Source organism: Paroedura picta, chromosome 14 (genome assembly GCF_049243985.1).
Source record: "Paroedura picta isolate Pp20150507F chromosome 14, Ppicta_v3.0, whole genome shotgun sequence".
NCBI lineage: Eukaryota > Metazoa > Chordata > Lepidosauria > Squamata > Gekkonidae > Paroedura > Paroedura picta.
Genome location: NC_135382.1, coordinates 9,126,110 through 9,145,423, shown reverse-complemented (window position 1 = coordinate 9,145,423; position 19,314 = coordinate 9,126,110).

Below are 19,314 nucleotides of genomic sequence, written 5' to 3'. Positions count from 1 at the left end.
ACAACAGTTCTGCCTTCAGAGTTTATCACAAGGGTAATCAATGTGCCAGTGTCCACACATCTCCCCTCACCCTTACTGGGGAATCCACTCTTTGCGACTGGAGGTGCCAGGCATTACTGGTGTTGTTCAGTTCCAGCTCCTTCTAGATCTCCATGACAAGCCATATCCTATCAGAATGTTTCTCCTGGGCAGGCTTCAGGCCTACTTAGCTGACATGGCTTCATGGGAAAGGTAGTATGATGAAAAAGCTGAGAAATTCCAGCCGTCCCTAGCCTTCCTCAGAGAACCAAGGATGGAAGGATGTCCTAGAGTGAGAGAATTGTTGTTTTAATCACTCCTAGGCCCCAATACCTTCACATGAGGGTTGCCATGTCCCTCTTGGCTGTGGGTTGGCAGTTCTGGGTTGGAAAATATCTCGAGACTTTGGGGATGAAGCCAGGCGTGGTCGGGATTTGAGAGGGTAGGAACCTCAGTGGAGTATAATGCTATGGGGCAGCCATTTCCTCCAGAGGGAAGAACCTGTGTTGCCTGGAGATGAATTGTAAAACCAGGGGACTCCTTGGTCCCACCTGGGGGCTGGCATTCCTAGGGCCACTGGTGGGGGTTGGATGAATAGGGCTGGCCGCTCTAGGTTGGGAGCTGGGAAGGGATCTCAGTTTGATACAACGCCATAGAGCAGGGGTAGTCAAACTGCGGCCCTCCAGATGTCCGTGGACTACAATTCCCAGGAGTCCCTGCCAGCATTCGCTGGCAGGGGCTCCTGGGAATTGTAGTCCACGGACATCTGGAGGGCCGCAGTTTGACTACCCCTGCCATAGAGTCTACCCTCCAGAACATCCATTTTCTCTAGGGGGAACTGATCTCCGTAGCCTAAAGCTGAGCTGTAATTCTGGGAGATCCATAGGTCCCACCTAGAGGCTGGCATCCCTAGCTAGATGCCTAGTTTTTTGTGTGCAGGGAATTGTTGTGCACAGAAGGACGTACATGAGCTTCCACCAGCAGTCAAAATGATACAGCCCAGTTACATCTATGCTGCCTCTGTGAAAACTAGGCCTCTCTCTCTCTTTCTCTCTCTCACACACACACACACACACACACACACACATACACACGCCTACTGCACGAGGCTGAAATATTCTGGAATTCTTCCTGCAGTGACTCACCACTGCTACGAGTTGTCATAGGTTGTGAAAGATACAAACCAGCCAGCACCGATTCTGCCCCCATTGGGCTGCTTCTGAACATGTATGGGGATCGGACATCTGTGAGTGCTCCCCCCCCCCTCCGCCCTCATTTTGCTCAGCACCAGCCGGGGATTTTCCCAGTGCTGCCTATGGTAATACCAGATGACAGCTGCCTGACCTACTTGCTCCCGGCCGTTTCGCCCCTTCCGCTCAAGCTTGCTGTGCACAAATGGTTTTTTCCTGCTTTCAAAATGGAGAGGGAAGCATTGCAAAATCTGACTGAGAGCCCAGGAAATGGGTAAAAACACTCCTCTCTCCCATAAGATGCAGAGGAACCGTCCGTCCCCAGCCGATCGATTCCTGAACTGAGGAGGAGTCACTGCTGCAGTGCAGGATTGCCAACTCAAGGTTGGAACACACCTGGAGAGGATGGGGTTTGGGGAGGAATGATATTGTGGTGGGTAACATGCCAGAGTCCATCCTTCAACGCTGCCATTATTTCCTGATGTTGTGTGGAGGGCAGTGACAATACCAGGATTTCTTCAGGCTCAGCCTAGACTTTGGCAACTAGGGATGCCAGCTTCCAGGTAGGATCTGTGGTCCCTTGGAATTTCAGGTCACCTCCAGACAACAGAGATCAGCTTCCCTGGAAGGGCAGACTCTTGTGGCATTGGACCCCTTTGAAGTCCCTGTCCTCCGCAGCCTCCATCCATGAATTCCCAGGAGTTTCCCAATTTGGAGCTGACAACCCTGCTCCTCCAATCCCTACTGAGAACCCTACAGCTGTGGGATAAGGCAGGTGTGCCTCAGCGGTGGCAGGCATGCTGCCCATGTGAGTGTGGTCTCCTGTTAAAGCAATGATTAACCAATAGTATCCAAATTGATGGCCAACAAATGTTGACTGATGTTGCCTAATGACTTTTGTTTTAATCCTGATAAAATGGAATAGGGAGTAAATACAGCCCCCCATCACACTAAAACCAATTAATATTGTACATTTTGGCTAGTTAGGAAGCAAATTACCTCCCCTCATGCAGGTTTGAGGGAAACAGGTCAATAGATCCTGAAGTAGTCAACCATTTGTTTGGCAAGGCTGTACACATATTGAAGTAGGGATCACAACCTTATATAATCCTTTCTCGACTTTTTTACTGTTGAGAACCCCCTGAAACATTCTTCAGGCTTTGAGAAACCCCAGAAGTGGCGCAATCATGCAGAATATGGGTCAGGAAGCATAGCTAGATACATACCCACCTGGGACCCCTTCCCCTTCTACCCCCTCCAGGCCCATTGTTGGCCATTTTGGGAGAAGGTAGGTCGACATGACCATATATGGTCATATCACCTGATAAATGTCTAATAAATGTTATATATATATATATATATATATATATATATATATATATATATATATATATATATATATATATATAATTAATTAACTTCCACTCATTTGGGAATAAATGTAATATATATATATATCTGTACACAGCCCGTGGCGCCACGGGCGCCACGGACTGAATAAAAGAGTAAGGGGTAGTGGGGAGGAGTTAGGGCGGGACCGGTCCGGGATAAAAACTCGGAGGGGCCAATCAGGAGCCGCAAAGCGGCTCCTGATTGGCTCCTCCGAGTGGCACTCCAGGGCCAAGTGTCCAATTGGGAGGCGCGCGAAGCGCGCCTCCCTGTTGGACACTTGGCCCGTCTCCCGGACGCCGCGCCACACACTCCAGTCCTCCCCGAGCAGCCATCCTGGTCGGATGGCTACCACGCAGGAGCCTCACCCCACTTCCCTGGGCTCAGGGAAAATCGCTTCCCCTCCGCCCACAGGAGGCCCTTCCCAAACTCTCCTCGCTCGCCCCCTCAAACCGCGCTTGCCGCCGCTGCGGCCCGACCTCCAACAACGATGCACAGCCCAGCCGCCTGTGAATGACCCGCGCTCTGACTTCTCCACCACAACGGAGAGGCCGCTGCCGACATGATGGGGCCACCAACCGCCCGACGCCGGACCCCATGTCCTACCTGCTCGCCTACGGTGCCTCCTCGCCGCCAAGACAATGACGCTGCCGAGCCGCCGCCCGCAGTTCAAAATGGCCGCGCCGACCACCAACGCGCCGACGACCCGCTGCCAGCTTCAATGGCCGCTCAGCAAACACGCTCCCTGACCTCCGCCAGTCTCCACTGCCGCCGCGCCCAGCCTGGACCCTGACGAGCCCCATCGCGGGAAACTGTACGCTGCCGGGACCAGCCTGCATGCTCCCCGCCGTCCCACCTTCGCTGGCGCCGCCGCACCCAGCCTGCGACCTCCACGATCGCCCCCGGAACGAGGAGCATTTTACAGACGCCGCCGCGCCCAGCCAACGCCCTCGAAGATCGCCGCCGACAGGAGGAGGCCACCGCCGAGCCGCTCTGCGGGACGCGCGGCCCCAGACATCGCCGCACGCCCTCTGCTTCGCCGCCCGCCGACAGGAGGAGGCCGCCGCCGAGCCGCTCTGCGGGAAGCGCGGCCCCAGACATCGTCGCATGCCCTCTGCTTCGCCACCCGCCGACAGGAGGAGGCCGCCGCCGAGCCGCTCTGCGGGACGCGCGGCCCCAGACATCGCCGCACGCCCTCTGCTTCGCCGCCCGCAATCCACCGCGCCGCCCCCTGCTCTGCGCTCAGTCCTCGCTCTCCCATCCACCACAACATGGCCGCGGACGCCTCCTCGCCTCCTTCACGCCGCAGATGCCTCGCCCAGGTAGGTTCCCCCGCAGAACTCTAACCCTTCTTCCCCTTGCCCTTCTTCTGCCCTTCTTCTCCTTGCCTCCCTGCCCACACAGAACTCTTTGCACATCACTGTGCCATCTATCTCCCTCTTCTAGCGCCCATTTTCTTCCTTTTTAAAATGGGCTTAAAATCTAGTATATATAATTAATTAATTAATTAACTTCCACTCATTTGGGAAGCCCTTCCAGGGTCCTCAAGAAACCTCAGGGTTTCACGAAACTTGGTTGAGGAAGCCTGCCTTAAATTAATAATTGCTCATAGTATAAAGGTATCCCCTGTGCAAGCACCGCGTCATGTCTGACCCTTGGGGTGACGCCCTCCATGGCAGACTCAATATGGGGTGGTTTGCCAGTGCCTTCCCCAGTCATTACCGTTTACCCCCCAGCAAGCTGGGTACTCATTTTACCGACCTCGGAAGGATGGAAGGCTGAGTCAACCTTGAGCCGGCTGCTGGGATCGAACTCCCAGCCTCATGGGCAAAGCTTTCAGACGGCTGCCTTACCACTCTGTGCCACAAGAGGCTCTTAATATACAAGGCTCTTAAGGCTCATAGTAGACACATTTTAAAAACCCACTGAACTTGGATTCCTGAGGTCTCATAGACATCATGTACACATGCACAGAGGACTTGTGTTTCACCTTTGAACATAGCACAACTAACTCAACATTGCACGGCATGGAGAGAAGAATCTGAAAATCCTACCATGAGTTTTGAGTTGTGGGGGATGGGTCCATGCAAGATAATATACTTTCATGTAAAGATGGAGATCAAGATCAAGTAAATTCTTAATGCCATAGGGGTCCCCATTATTATGCATATTATGTGTAAGGGGACAATAAGATGGACAATGAAGAAAGCTGATAGGAAGAAGTTGATACATTTGAAGCAAGGTGTTGGAGAAGAGTTTTATGGATCCTATGGACCGCCCAAAAGAAAAATAAGTGGGTTCTAGACAGTGGTGTACCTAGTCTACTTGGTGGATCATTTTTCAACACCCCCCCTCCTCATCTATCTTTTTGTTTTTGCTCTCAAGTCATAGTTGACTTACGGTCAACCCAGAGGGTTTTTAAGACACGAGACATTGGGAGGTAGTTTGCCATTGCCATTGCCTGCCTCTGGGTTGGCTCTGCTGAGCTCCGGCAAGATCAGGCTGGGATGGGGCTATCCAGGTCAGGTAGTTTGCAAGACCTGAGCAAGGATGTTAACAGCAGGAGGTTTCAGAGGACATTAATTCAAAAGGTCACCAAAAGTTGAAAGCAAATTGATATCACTTAATACACACACATGAGTACATACTCCCAGGGAATCCTGCTTACTCACTGTAGTGTCCCCTGACATATACCCACTTCCAGCTACTCAGCAAGAGAACTACAGTGATCTCTGAGTGATTTTGGTCCCTAAAAATTAGCCTTCTCCACTGAGTCACCCCATCAGGATTAATTTATTCTCTTCCCCTTTCCCTTCTTTTCTTGCTCTTAGCATTCTGCCTCTTCTGGGGGATATTTAGTTCTCATCAAGTTGTTTCTGGGTGGGGGTGTCTTTTTACCAGTTTGCAAGGATTTGTCCACATAGCTGTAGATTGACTCCTACCGTGTCCATGTGTAGACCCCATTCTATTGCTTTCATTATTTACACCGGGCGGGCAGCTGAGTATTAAACATAATGACAAGTGGATTGTTCTTAGTTTACTCCTCACAAGGCCTTTACATTCTGCCCTATTTGGAACTTATACCATAGGGTATACTGGTATATGGTATATAGGCTATACCATAGGGTGGGCAAACTGTGGCCCTCCAGATGTCCATGGACTACAATTCCCATGAGCCCCTGCCAGCGAATGCCATAGGGCATGGACCTTGGCGTTGAAAGACAATTCATTGCATTTCCCTGCGTGTTCCTACTTGTAGGGCTTAATATTTGAGTGTGGAGCTTTGAAGAGTGCTGTTGCTGTTTCTGACCTGAAAACAGGCACATTTCCAAATTCAGCCCTACTGGGAAACCAAGTCAGTGCCCTTCAAGTATATGGAGATCCTAAACCTCCCAGTTTCAGTTTTCCTCCCCCTCACAGGGCTCAGCCATTTTTATATTAGAGAGGATGATAGTGCAAGAGGTGTGAGGGAAATGTGCTTTTCGTAAAGATGTTTTCTCTTTATCGAGAAGCAGCAGACCAGCACTGGAGCATATTTTGAGCACCAAAATTAGAAGGTCTGTTTTTGGTCCATTTGCTGAGCACAGCTGTCCTTAAAGCGAAACAAAAGCCTCCACCTGCTCGGTCAAGCAACGCGGCTGTTGCAAAATGACCCTCCAACGGAAGCATGGCCGGTCCCTGTCGCTCTTGGGAAGGACCTTGTGGTTTTGAAATTGTGCAAGAGTAAGAACCCAATGGAAAACAAACTGGTACGGATTACATTTATAATGCGGTCATTAGTCTTCAGTTTAGTAAATATGTTTAATGTAAATAATGTATCTACTCCATAAAACTAAAACTAATGAAAGTACAGCTCGTTATTCAGAAGAGCATTCCTAGTAGCAATAATTCACGAGGCTTAATGGCATAATAATGAGTTGGATGGACCATTGTTCAGAACGATCCGCTCCTAAGAGTAACAAAAAAGCCCAGTTAATCAGTCATAATACATTGATCCTATTCATCTGCCTTGAAATGACTACGGATCTGAATACTGCATGTCCAGATGTCACCCCAGTGCCCGGACAGCTGAAAACCTAGTAAATTACTCAGATGGTTTTGCATGCTTTCATGTAAACTAATAGCTGCAAATCTTGTGCACTATCAAAGGGATAAATCCTGTAAAAGTTTTCAGCTCAACATGGTGTCCTTCCCTAGTGGTAGAGGACGCAGGCCAGTGCAAAGTTTGCGCCACTGAAACAGAGCACAGTAATCGCCATCATGCCGATGCCTCTCTCCACGGTTTCATTTGGATCTCTCTCTAAATTACTGGGGAGAAGCACCACATTGTGAATGTGTGTGGGTGCGTGCATGTTAAGTGCTGTTAGTAAAATAATGGTAAAGTAATAGTAAAAACATGATGATGATGTAATACAACTATGATGTCATTAGTAACTGTAGCTTTGTGTTACTATGTAATAGTAGACATTCATGTATATTATAAATTTATGTTGAGTAAAAATGCTAATTTGTTTTTCAGGCTTGGGAAAATCAATATTTATTCTGGTATATTGGTTCTGGAAATCGTTGAACTGGAAATAATTGTATATATCTGAAAGTAAAAAGGGATAAACTACAATAGAGCAAGAAGACGTGGCTAAGTTTTTTCGTTGACCTTACACGTGTTCCCACCCCCTTCTTGTATACTTCCCTTAGGATCACCTTATGAATTACTGACCTCCAAAAATCTATTAACTAATAGTTCTGCAAAGTGAGAGGTGGGGCTTCCTTGACTGAGCCAATGCATCTCACTTTGAGTCTTCCTCATTTCCAGCTGCTTTCAGCTTTCTCTATCATAATCGTCTTTTGCATTGACTCTTGTTTTCTCATAATGTGACCTAGGTACGGCAGCCTCATTTTAACATCCAGGGAGACTTCAGGCTTGATTTGATCTAGAACTCGCTCATTTGTCCTTTTTGGTGGCCCGCAATGTCCAAGGCCAACGCCTCCCTCTTTAGGTGACCTGGTACAGGCTCTAGACCCGACAACGACACTTCCTCATCACGTGTAATTGTCATCCAGATGTTTATCCAATGGAAGCCAGCACCATCACTACAGCCTGAGGCAGTGAATTTCACAGGCTGATGGCATTTTGAGTGGAGAATCATTTCCTTTTATCTATGTGGAGACTAACTGCATTTCTACCTTCACTGGAATAAAAGGTAAAGGTATCCCCTGTGCAAGCACCGAGTCATGTCTGACCCTTGGGGTGATGCCCTCTAGCGTTTTCATTGTTGTTGTTGTTATGTGCGAAGTCATGTCCGACCCATCGCGACCCCATGGACAATGATCCTCCAGGCCTTCCTGTCCTCTACCATTCCCTGGAGTCCTTTTAAGTTTGCACCTACTGCTTCAGTGACCCATCCATCCACCTCATTCTCTGTCGTCCCCTTCTTCTTTTGCCCTCGATCACTCCCAGCATTAGGCTCTTCTCCAGGGAGTCCTTCCTTCTCATGAGGTGGCCAAAGTATTTGAGTTTCATCTTCAGGATCTGGCCTTCTAAAGAGCAGTCAGGGCTGATCTCCTCTAGGACTGACCGGTTTGTTCGCCTTGCAGTCCAAGGGACTCGCAAGAGTCTTCTCCAGCACCAGAGTTCAAAAGCCTCAATTCTTTGACGCTCGGCCTTCCTTATGGTCCAACTTTCGCAGCCATACATTGCAACTGGGAATACCATAGCCTTGACTAAACGCACTTTTGTTGGCAGGGTGATGTCTCTGCTTTTTAGGATGCTGTCTAGATTTGCCATAGCTTTCTTCCCCAGGAGCAAGCGTCTTTTAATTTCTTGGCTGCAGTCCCCATCTGCAGTGATCTTGGAGCCCAGGAAAATAAAATCTGTCACTACCTCCATTTCTTCCCCATCTATTTGCCAGGAATTGAGAGGGCCGGCTGCCATGATCTTTGTTTTCTTGATGTTGAGTTTCAAGCCAACTTTTGCACTCTCCTCCTTCACCCGCATCAACAGGCTCTTTAGTTCCTCTTCACTTTCTGCCATTAGAGTGGTATCATCTGCATATCTGAGGTTGTTGATATTTCTCCCTGCAATCTTGATCCCAATTTGTGACTCCTCTAATCCCGCCTTTCTCATGATGTGCTCCGCATACAAGTTAAATAGGCAAGGCGACAGTATACAGCCTTGCCGAACTCCTTTCTCAATTTTGAACCAATCCGTGATTCCATGTTCAGTTCTCACTGTTGCTTCTTGACCTGCATATAAATTTCTCAAGAGACAAATAAGATGCTCTGGTATTCCCATCTCTTTAAGAACTTGCCACAATTTGTTGTGCTCCACACAATCAAAGGCTTTAGCATAATCAATGAAGCAGAAGTAGATGTTCTTCTGGAACTCCCTAGCTTTTTCCATGATCCAGCGTATGTTGGCAATTTGATCTCTAGTTCCTCTACCTCTTCGAAATCCTGCCTGTACTTCTGGAAGTTCTCGGTCCACATATTGCTGGAGCCTAGCTTGTAGGATTTTGAGCATAACTTTGCTAGCATGAGAAATGAGTGCAATGGTGCGGTAGTTTGAACATTCTTTGGCATTGCCAGCGTTTTCATAGCAGACTCAATATGGGGTGGTTTGCCAGTGCCTTCCCCAGTCATTACCGTTTACTCATTTTACCGACCTTGGAAGGATGGAAGGCTGAGTCAGCCTTGAGCCGGCTGCTGGGATTGAACTCCCAGCCTCATGGGCAGAGCTTTCAGACTGCATGTCTGCTACCTTACCACTCTGCGCCACAAGAGGCTCACTGGAATACTGTAATGCAAATTATAGTATTCTGGAAGAGAGAGACCAAATTGTCTCTATCAATTTTTGATGTGGAAACACATCTACTGGCACATTCCCTGTAACAGAAATGATAACGTATATGACATCCATTTGTCCCACCCACACTTGGGACAGGCAGTCAGGGAGCACGCCAGCAGACTCAAAGGAAGACGGGTGGTGGCGGCGGGTGAGCACGGCTGGTGCTGAGCCCCACTCGCTGTGCCGCCCATGTCCATGCCAGGCTCCACCTGAGACCAGTGGTCCTGAAGGAGGTGACCACAGGCTGGGCAGCAGAGTCGGCAATGGAGGACCACAGAAGTTGGGCAGCAGCGGCAGCAGTGGGAGCCAGGCTCAGTGCTGGCCCTGGCCAGCCCCCACTGTACCCTTTCATCCTCCAGCTGTGGAAGGCAGCTGGCCAGGCCCAGTGCTGAGTCCTGCTTGCTTCACTGCCACCACTGCCTATGCCAGGCTCCACCCAAGGCCGACAGCTCTGAATGAGGTAGAAACAGGGCAGGCAGCTGAGGTGGCAGCAGACGATCACAGAAGACAGGTGGTGGGGCAAGCCAGGCTCATCGCCGGACTTGGCCAGCTGCTGCTGCACCCCTTTGTCCTCTGGCTGCCCTGGCCTCCACCCAAAGGGGCTGGGGTAGCCCTGACGGTGTGGCTGCCAGCAAGGGCCACCCGATGGTTGTGAATTATGTGTTTCCACATAATCTGTGACAATCTGATTCTCACTAATTTTTTCCCCACTTCATGAGGGCAATAAAGATGGTGAGGAGTTTGGAGACCAAAACGTATGAGGAAAGTTTGAGGGAGCTTGGTCTGTTTAGCCTGGAGAGGAGACGACTGAGGGGGGATCTGATAACCATCTTGAAGTATTTAAAAGGCCGCCATGTAGAGGATGGAGCAGAGTTGTTCCCTCTTGCTCCGGAGGGATGGACCAGAACCAATGGGATGAAGTTAATTCAGCAGAGTTGCCCCAGAGGAAGTGAGGAATGGCATGAATTCTGCCATAGATCTTTCACACGTGTATTTCCAAGGGAAAGGGGAAAGGGAGACGTTCAAAAGTTAAGACATTTAGGTGCAGATCTCATCATAAATCAGTGGAATTAGTAGTGACACCTAAGGGATGATGAGAGAGACCAGAGGTTCACATAAATAAGCAAACTGATGCAGAAAAAGAGGATAGTTTAAGTGAAAATTAATTGATATAAATATAAGGCTGGAGTCTGATAGAAGAGCAGCAAATTAAGTTTTCTGAAAGGCAGATCCCGTAGAGCTACTGGAGATTTTACCGAGGGACGGCTTCTGTTTAAGCCAGGATGGCCTGTCATGTTTAATTTCTCCATTAAGCACTGCTGGTAGTCACAGCAAGATTTTTGCTCTCTGAGTCTTGTTTTCCTTGTTGATTTTTCTCTCTGGGGTTTCTCTGGCACGGCACATCCTGGGTTGCGCTAGATGCCTCTGGTTGAACTTTGTGCAAGAATTTGCAGCTCCTGAAGCATCTTTGAGCCTCATTTCAGTGGATCTCAAATGCTGTCATGCCGTGACCCCAACTGCAGCTGCAGGGGCGGTGCACGCACATGCGGTGTGGTGGGTGTGGGCGTGCATGTGCACAGGCACATAACAATTGGGAAGTGGTGTGGAGGCAGCCAGTGCCATGGCTTCGCCTGCCTCTGCCCGCCTCCGCTGCCTGCCGCCCACCCCCCCGCCTCTGCTGCCTGCTACCACAATGGGCTGCCGCTGCCTGCGTCTGCCACCCGCCTCCGCCTGCCACTGTCGCCTGTCACCGTCTGCTACCGCCGCAGGCTGCCTCCACCTGCTGCCACCGCCTGCCAGCTGCGTCTGCGGCCACCGACCTGGCGACCCCACGGATGGGGCCAGGCAGCCCCAAATGAGGTCAAGACCCCGAGGTTGAGAACCACTGCCTTATCTGAACATGTACTTTTCTGACTTGTAGCATTTTCGATCCCACAACACAAAGAAGATTTCACAGTGTCTGTTCCATAGCAAGTGAACACTACGCTCTCCAGAGCCCCACCAGAATTGAAGAACTGATTCGCACAACCCAGAAGGATGTCTGCAGCGTGTGTGCGCCTTCAAAGTCTCCAGATCTTAATTTTTTTCAATGGGATTTGTTACTGTATAACATTATAAAGTTTTCTAAAGGTTGCCCAGCAGTGATAAAATGGAACATCAGAGGAAATGTTTTCGCAAGAACTGTTTGCTGGTGATCTCAGTCGGACAAACTGTCCAAGGGGACCTTCTGGCTTGTAGCGGCATTCTTTGAGGATGCAACATTAGAAAATGGACTCATATCACCCCACACTTTATTCTTCAGTTGTCTGTCCAGTTCATGTACTCGGCTTAACGCACAGCATTCTTGGGGTGAGAGAGGGTTTTGTTTCAGAACAGATGTCAGCAATTAGAAAGGGGGAGATTATGAAGAATTACTAGGATTTTGCAGACTTTTTACCCTTCTTCCAAGTTTGGGGGCATGGGGGGGAAGAGAGGGAGAGAATCAGTACCATGGACAGGGCTGCAGCTCCATTTCCCACTTTGCCCCTTCTCTCAGACTGTTTCTTCAGGGAGAATCTGCCCCTGGACAGCCTCTGGTTGCTGGCGGGTTTTAGAGCCACATGATGTTGCCTGCATCCCAAGGCTGTCCAGGAGCTGGCTCATCTATTGTCCAGATTTGTCTTGGGATGAGGGAAATTGCAAAAATCTCATATCCCATCAATGAGCAATGAGCAACTTTTGGACTTTTTGGGCTCCAGAGACCATGTTCAGCATCTCAGAAATCCACCCAGACATAGTCCAAAAGAACACAAATCCCAAAGGGGGAGGAGAATACCATTCTGGCATTTCTCCATAGCAACTCCATAGCGTTATTGCATAGCAATGCAGAAGTGCCTTTTTAAAAATGAATTTCGGGGCTGGGGGGTGGGGACAAAGTTTCAGTCCATGAGATAACTCCAGTGCTGTGATTGGTGGCTTGCTGTGATTGACAAGCCAAGGATCAGGGGAGGGGAGAAGTTTGGCTTGTTTTCCCTTGCAGGCTCATCGGGAGGCAAAAAGCTACAATGGGGCAGAGGAGAAACATGAGAGGGGTCTCCCGTGAGGAGGGCTGCATACATGAGGTTTACCATTCCACATTTGCAAGCAGGAAACCATGCGCGTTTTACCCCTCTATGCAGGAACAGTCTCAAACTCTGTCCCATAAAGACCATGCCCTCGACCGGCAACCTTTTTACCTCCACAAGGAAAGTCAAAACGGCAAAATCTGTAGGCCTCTGGGAAGCCTGACTCACACTGGTGGAGTCACCTCAGCAGGGACAAGGGCTTGGCTTTTCTCCCTGAGGTGTCCCTATTTCCTGGGGTTGAGCTTGTAGCCAATGAGCCAAGGGACTGAGACAGAGGAAAATTCCACTGGTTGAAGGGTCTTGTGGGAGAGAATAAAAGGCCAGCCTCAGCTTGATCAGAGTTAGAATCAGGGTGTGTGAGGATGAAGATCCAGCAGTTGCAGTCACAAGAAATGGAGAGAAAGTATCTCGAGGAAGACACCTGTGATCTGGCAGGGGAACTGAGACAAAGAAGGAGAATGGAAAAAGAGGAGTCTGGAAGAGTCAGCCAAGGAGGGAGTGGAGTCATCCTAGAGCAGTGCTTTGGTGTCCTCATTCTAGCATTTTCAGGGAGCTGACCAGGGGGGAATCCCTCGCTCCATGTAGTCTCATCAGCATTCACTTTGGGTGGAGGCTGCTGTCTGGAGCAGAGTAGTCAAACTCCGGCCCTCCAGATGTCCATGGACTACAATTCCCATGAGCCCCTGCCAGCGAATGCTGGCAGGGGCTCATGGGAATTGTAGTCCATGGACATCTGGCAGGCCACAGTTTGATTACTCCAGGTCTGGAGGCATTAGGGAAGAGGACTGTCAAAAGGAGTGGCATCTTGGTTAGTCGCAATAAGCAGAAGGCGAGCCGGCATAAGAAATATCCCAATAAGTATTCATATATTCCTTTTAAAGAGTCAGTTGGTTAAGAAACATTTTTAGATTTGGTTATACTGTAGCATCAATGGCTGTCTTTTTTGTCTTTTTTTGGGGGGGCGTGTATAAACCAAGAGAACAGGGTATAAATAAAAAGTTCAGCACTGATGTCAGTGGAAAATGAGGTAAAATATAAAACACACACAAGACCCCATTCTCCTCATCATGATACTATGACTAAGATAAATACAAGTTCAAAATAAATGGTCCAAAGCCATTCTGTGACTTTCTGTTGCAGAGTGGAGATCCTAACTGGGTTGTCCCAGAGCTAGTGCAGGAGTGGCCAAATTGTGGCTCTCCAGATGTCCATGGACTACAGTTACTATGACTTCTTGCCAGTGGTGCTCCTGACAGGCATGGGCAAGGCCCATGGGAAGATCGCAGATCAGCTTTTAACACTGTTCTTGGGCACATATCCCCACACACATGGGCAGGACTTCAAGCACCTCTCTGAGAGTTCAGTGGTTAATTTTAACTGGTGTGGGAAGCCCTGCAGTTCAGAGATAGCTGTTGCTGAATCACTTCTGTTTCTAATAATATTTGCAGTCAATATCCCGTTTAGCGTCTGCCTGCATGCACACAGGGCCCAAGAAAGAAAAACATATTAGCAGTAGGCAATCCCAAGGACAACCGGCGGCTGGAAGCCATCCCATTTCCTGCAGCGGGATGTTTCATGCTGCTAGTTTTAGCTTTTCACATTTGCCCTTGTGAGATACGAAGAGGCAGCAGAATTTATGCCTGCTGTCGGCCTTATTCATGCTGCCTTTTCTCTTAAAGGTTAAAGGGATCCTATGTACCTGCTTGTTTCTTCCTTGCCTCCAAGTACTCGCTTTGAGCTTGACAGTATATTCTTCTGCCTTCTCCAGCATCCCTTCCTCCCACTGGGAAAGTTCGCCATAATTGGTCAGCAGGTTCTTGAAAAGAGGCAAGGAAATGGGGACAAAAAGAACATCCGCTTTTTCTGGAACAAGGTGTCCGTGGAGATCTCCCACCATTACACCTGATCTTCAGACCACAGAATCAGTTTCCCTAGACAAAATGGCTGCTTTGGAGGGTGACTTCCATGGCAAGAGCCAACATGGGGTCATGGTTAACAGCAGCGGCCCCTACTCTGAGGAACTGCGTTTGATTCCCCACTCCTCTGCAGGCAGCCAGCTGGGTGATCTTGGGCCAGTCACAGTGGTCTCAGGGTTCTCTCAGTGTCATCCACCTGCTTTGGGGAGAGGAGGGGTAGGCTGCTTTGAGACTCTTTTGGGTAATGAAAAGCGGGGTACAAAAAATTCTACCTTTTCTCTTCTTAATTGCTCAACAGAGAGCTGCCTATTTCTCTTCGTCACCCAGAATTGTTTTGGGAATGTTGATATCGCAAGATTGCTCCGTGCATTCAGTTTCAAGCTTCAGGGCCTACAGAATTGAAGGTCTGCTAATGGCTTTGTGAATGATAATTGCTCTCTTTAGGGGGTAACGGTTTCTCAGAAGGGGCCCAGGACAGCCGAACCAGGAAAGGCAGGAGGATTTCAAGCTGACAATTCTCAGCCTGGATAGCTTCCTTTGATCTAGTCCTTCCTCTCACCACAGGACCAGTCTGCCCGCGGGGCATTCATTTACAAAGTCCTTCTCCAAGTAGAAGACAAGAACGACAGGCCAGCCGGTTGTTGTATGCAAGAAGTTCTGTGATTCTGATTGAGGGGCCTCAGTTCAAGCCATGCAGTCCTAGAGGGGGAAGGGGCCATGAAGTGCACTCCCTCCTCAATGCAGGATCCGGCCCCTTATCATGAATAACATTGGGTTGCCAACCTCCAGGTAGGGTCTGGAGTTCTCTTAATTACAGAAATCACATCCCCTGGAGAAAGAGGCAGCTTTGGTGGATAAATGCTCTTGCTAAGCAACCTCCCCGAATCTCAGGAATTTCTCAGTGCAGAATTCGGAACCCTTCCTGATAGGAATCAACAAGTTATAGGAACCACCGCAGTGCCTCCCGACATGTACCAGAGGACTATTTTTTTACGTGACGATGGCAGCCAGATTAGTAACGGCTAGAAAATGGAAGGTACAATCGATAGAAGACTGGCTGGATCTGGCCAAAATGGCAGAACTGATACTGATGGTCAACGGGAAAACTGGAGAGGCCTTTCAAAAACAAATCCATCAATTTAAATAGCTGAAGTTGAATCAGAAGAAGGTTATTCTTAATATCTTGTTATTATAGTGCGTATAAGTAATATGATGTACTAATGATAACAATTTTATTTCTTTCTGTTCTTTTTTTGAAAAATAAAACTCTATTTTAAAAAATACAAGTTATAGGAAAATCCCCACACTAGGAAGAAATAGGTCTGCCACTTCTGGGACGGGAAATTCCTAGAGAACTGTGGGTTGAGACTGGGAAGGGGGGAGTATGGAAAAGGTAGGCACCTAGAATAGAATAATAGATTCACAGAATCCTAGAGTGGGAGGGGCCACACAGGCCCTCTAGTCGCACTCCCTGCTCAATGCAGGGTCAGCCCCAAGCATCCAGGAGAAGTCTCGGTCCAGTTGCTGCTTGAAGACTGCCAGTGAGGGGGAGCTCTCCACCTCCCTAGGCAGCCTATTCCACTGCTGGACTATTCTGGCTGTGAATCCCCCCACCCCAGATATCTAACAGGTACCATGCTAGTGTTCTACACATAGTGTAAACCCTTTCCTGCAGGTCCTGTCCTCAGCTGCCAACAGGAACTGCTTCCTGCCCTCCTCCAAGTGACAACCTTTCAAATACTTAAAGACAGCAATCATGTCTCCTCTCAGCTTGGTAGTGGCTAAGAGCAGCGGCTTCTAATCTGGCAAGCCGAGTTTGATTCCCCAGTCCCCCACATGTAGTCAGCTGGGTGACTTTGGGCTTGCCACAGCACTAATAAAACTGTTCTGACTGAGCAGGAATATCAGGGCTCTCTCAGCCCCACCTCCCTCACAGGGTGCCTGTTGTGGGGAGAGGAAAGGAAAGGCGAAGGTATGCCGCTTTGGGTAGAGAAAAGCGGCATATAAGCACCAACTCTTCTTTTTCATTAATATCAGAGCTCTCTCAGCCTCACCTCCCTCACAGGGTGTCTGTTGGGGGGAGAGGAAAGGGAAGGTGAATGTGAGTCGCCTTGAGACTCCTTTGGGTATATAAAAGTGGCATATAAGAACCAACTGTTCTGACCGAGCAGTAATATGAATGCTCTCTCAGCCTCACCTCAGCCTCTCTCAGACCTCACAGAGTGTCTGTTATGGGAAGAGAAAAAGGAAGGCGAATGTAAGACTCTTTCTGGTAGGGAAAAGCAGCATATGAAATCAATTCTTCTTCTCCAGGCTGAACATTCCAAAGTCCCTCAACCTTTCCTCCGAGGGCTTGGTCCCCAGGCTCCATATCATTCTTGTTGCTCTCCTCTGCACCCTCTAAATTTTGTCCATGTTCTTTTTGATGTCCAATTTTGTCCACATCCTTGTCCTGCCATACAATCCACCCTCCAAAGCTACCATTTCCTGCAGGAGGACATATCTCTGGAGACCAGTTGTAATTCCTGGAGAACTCCCAGCCCTAAGCGTAGACCTTAATCCAGAGAAAGTATAACATGCTAAGAGCTGTTACTATACAAAATGTGATGCTAGAGGCTGAGTTTTTATGGATACTGTAGACCAGTGGTCCCCAACCTTTTTATCATCAGAGACTGGTCAACACTTGACAATTTTACTGAGGCCCGGGGAGGTGTAGTCTTTTGCTGAGGGATGTCGCCACCACCACCTGAGCCCCTGCTCCACTTGCTTTCCCGCCGGCACCCCTGACTTCCCACCGCCCACTGGGGGGCGCTGCCAGCAGCAGTTGCACAGTGCCACACCGAGGGGAAGCCCATGGTGGCCGCTGGAGAGCACCAAAGGTGAGCTGGCAGCAGATTGACAGGGGAGCCACCAAGGCAGCAGCTGGGGAGGAGGACGAGGAGAAGCCTTGGCCCGGTACCGACTGATCCACAGACCGGTCTTGGTCCCTGGACTAGGAGTTGGAGATAGCTGCTGTAGACCACCAGAAGAGCAGGTCTTTTCAAGCCTGAATTCTCTGTAAACGTTACTCATCTGAAACTGTTGTACTTGGATCATTGCATGAGAAGACAAGACCCACTGGAAAAGACTACAATGCCAGAAAAAACTGAAGGGAGCAGGAAAAGAGGAAGACCCATCATGAGACAGATTGACTCTACCAAGGGAGTCCTGGCCCTCTGTTGGCAAGACCTGAGCAAGGTTGTTAATGACATGACTTTTAGATGTCATCATTAATTAAGAGGGTTGCCCTAAACTGGAAGCAGCTTGATGGCACCGAACACAGAGACAGCGAGTAGGAAGTAGGGTTGTGTGCTTCGGCTCGGCCCACGCGCACACCCCTAGTAGGAAGCCCCATAGAGCCTACTGCTGAATAAACATCACACCCTCATTCCATATGAAGGACCCATTTAAATTCATGGGATTCAAGTGAGTCACAGCTAGTTTGTTTTCAGTGTTTTCAGGGAGGCAGGCGTAACCTGGAGCTGAATCCTCTCTATGTTTTATGTATGTCTGTGTGCCCAGGATGAATTCCTCTGGATTGAGTTCAGAGTTCTGCTGATGTGAACTTGATATAATTTAAACCTCGCAGGAGACCAGGTCAACTAGCCTTTTTTTGTCAGGTTGGAGCTTTTTGGGGATGCCTCTAGAGACCACGGCGGCCTAAAGAGTCCAGCTTAGTTGGAGCTCATCAGAACTTGGAAGGATTGATCTCAGTTGGAACTTGAATGGGAGACCACCAAGGAATACAGGAGGCAGCGGCAAATCTCCTCTGCTCCTCTCTTGCCTTGAACTGCCTGCGGATGAGGTTGCCATGAGTCAGTTGTGACCTGAGCATGTTACTCCTTAGGCAGACTGTGGGGCCGAACCCCTGCAAGTGGAAAGCTGCCTTTGTGGTGAGCGTTTTGAGGAAAAATAGACTGGAAGGAAAAGGCGTTCAGAGCCGTGACCTTTGCCACTGCCAGTTGTCCTCTCTTGAGGAGGCTCAGCTGCAGAGACCTGCAGGTCTTTCATGTGTTCTTTGGGCACCACATATGAGACGGTATTTGGAAGAACAAGTGGGGTCAAAGGGAAAGCTAGTCCCTCCATCCTTTAGAAAATGGCTAATTCCACAAATTGAGGCCCAAGTCTGGGTTGGGAAATACTTGGAGATTTCGGAGGTTGAGGCCGGGAAGGGGAGACTTTAACAATAGGAAGGACTTCCACTGGGTGTGATGCCCTAGAGCAGTGGTCCCCAACCTGCTGGCCGCTGCCCGGTGCCGGGCCGCGAAGGCCATGACGCCAGGCCGTGGCTCCCTCTCCCCGCCCCCCCCCGCAGTAAAAAACTTCCCAGGCCGCAAGCTTGCGGCCCGGGAAGCTTCTTACTGCGGGAGGGCGGGGAGAGGGAATCAGGAACGGGCCGCGCGGCCGTGCGGGCGCGGGCCGCGGCCCGATGCGCGGGCGTGGCCCATGCGGGTGGGGCCTGATGCGCAAGCATGGCCCACGGGGGCGCGGCCTGCGGGCGCGGCCCGATGAGCGGGTGCGGTCCGCACGGGCGCAGCCCGATGCCCTGCCTGTCCCCAGCCTCAGAAAGGTTGGGGACCACTGCCCTAGAGCAGGGGTAGTCAAACTGCGGCCCGCCAGATGTCCATGGACTACAATTCCCATGAGCCCCTGCCAGTGGACTACATGGACATCTGGAGGGCTGCAGTTTGACTACCTCTGCCCTAGTCTCCCCTCCAAAGCAGCCGTTTCCTCCGGGGGAACTGATCTTGGTTGTCTTGAGATCATTTGTAATAGCTGGAGGTCTCTAAGGGCCACCCGGAAGGTGGTAACCC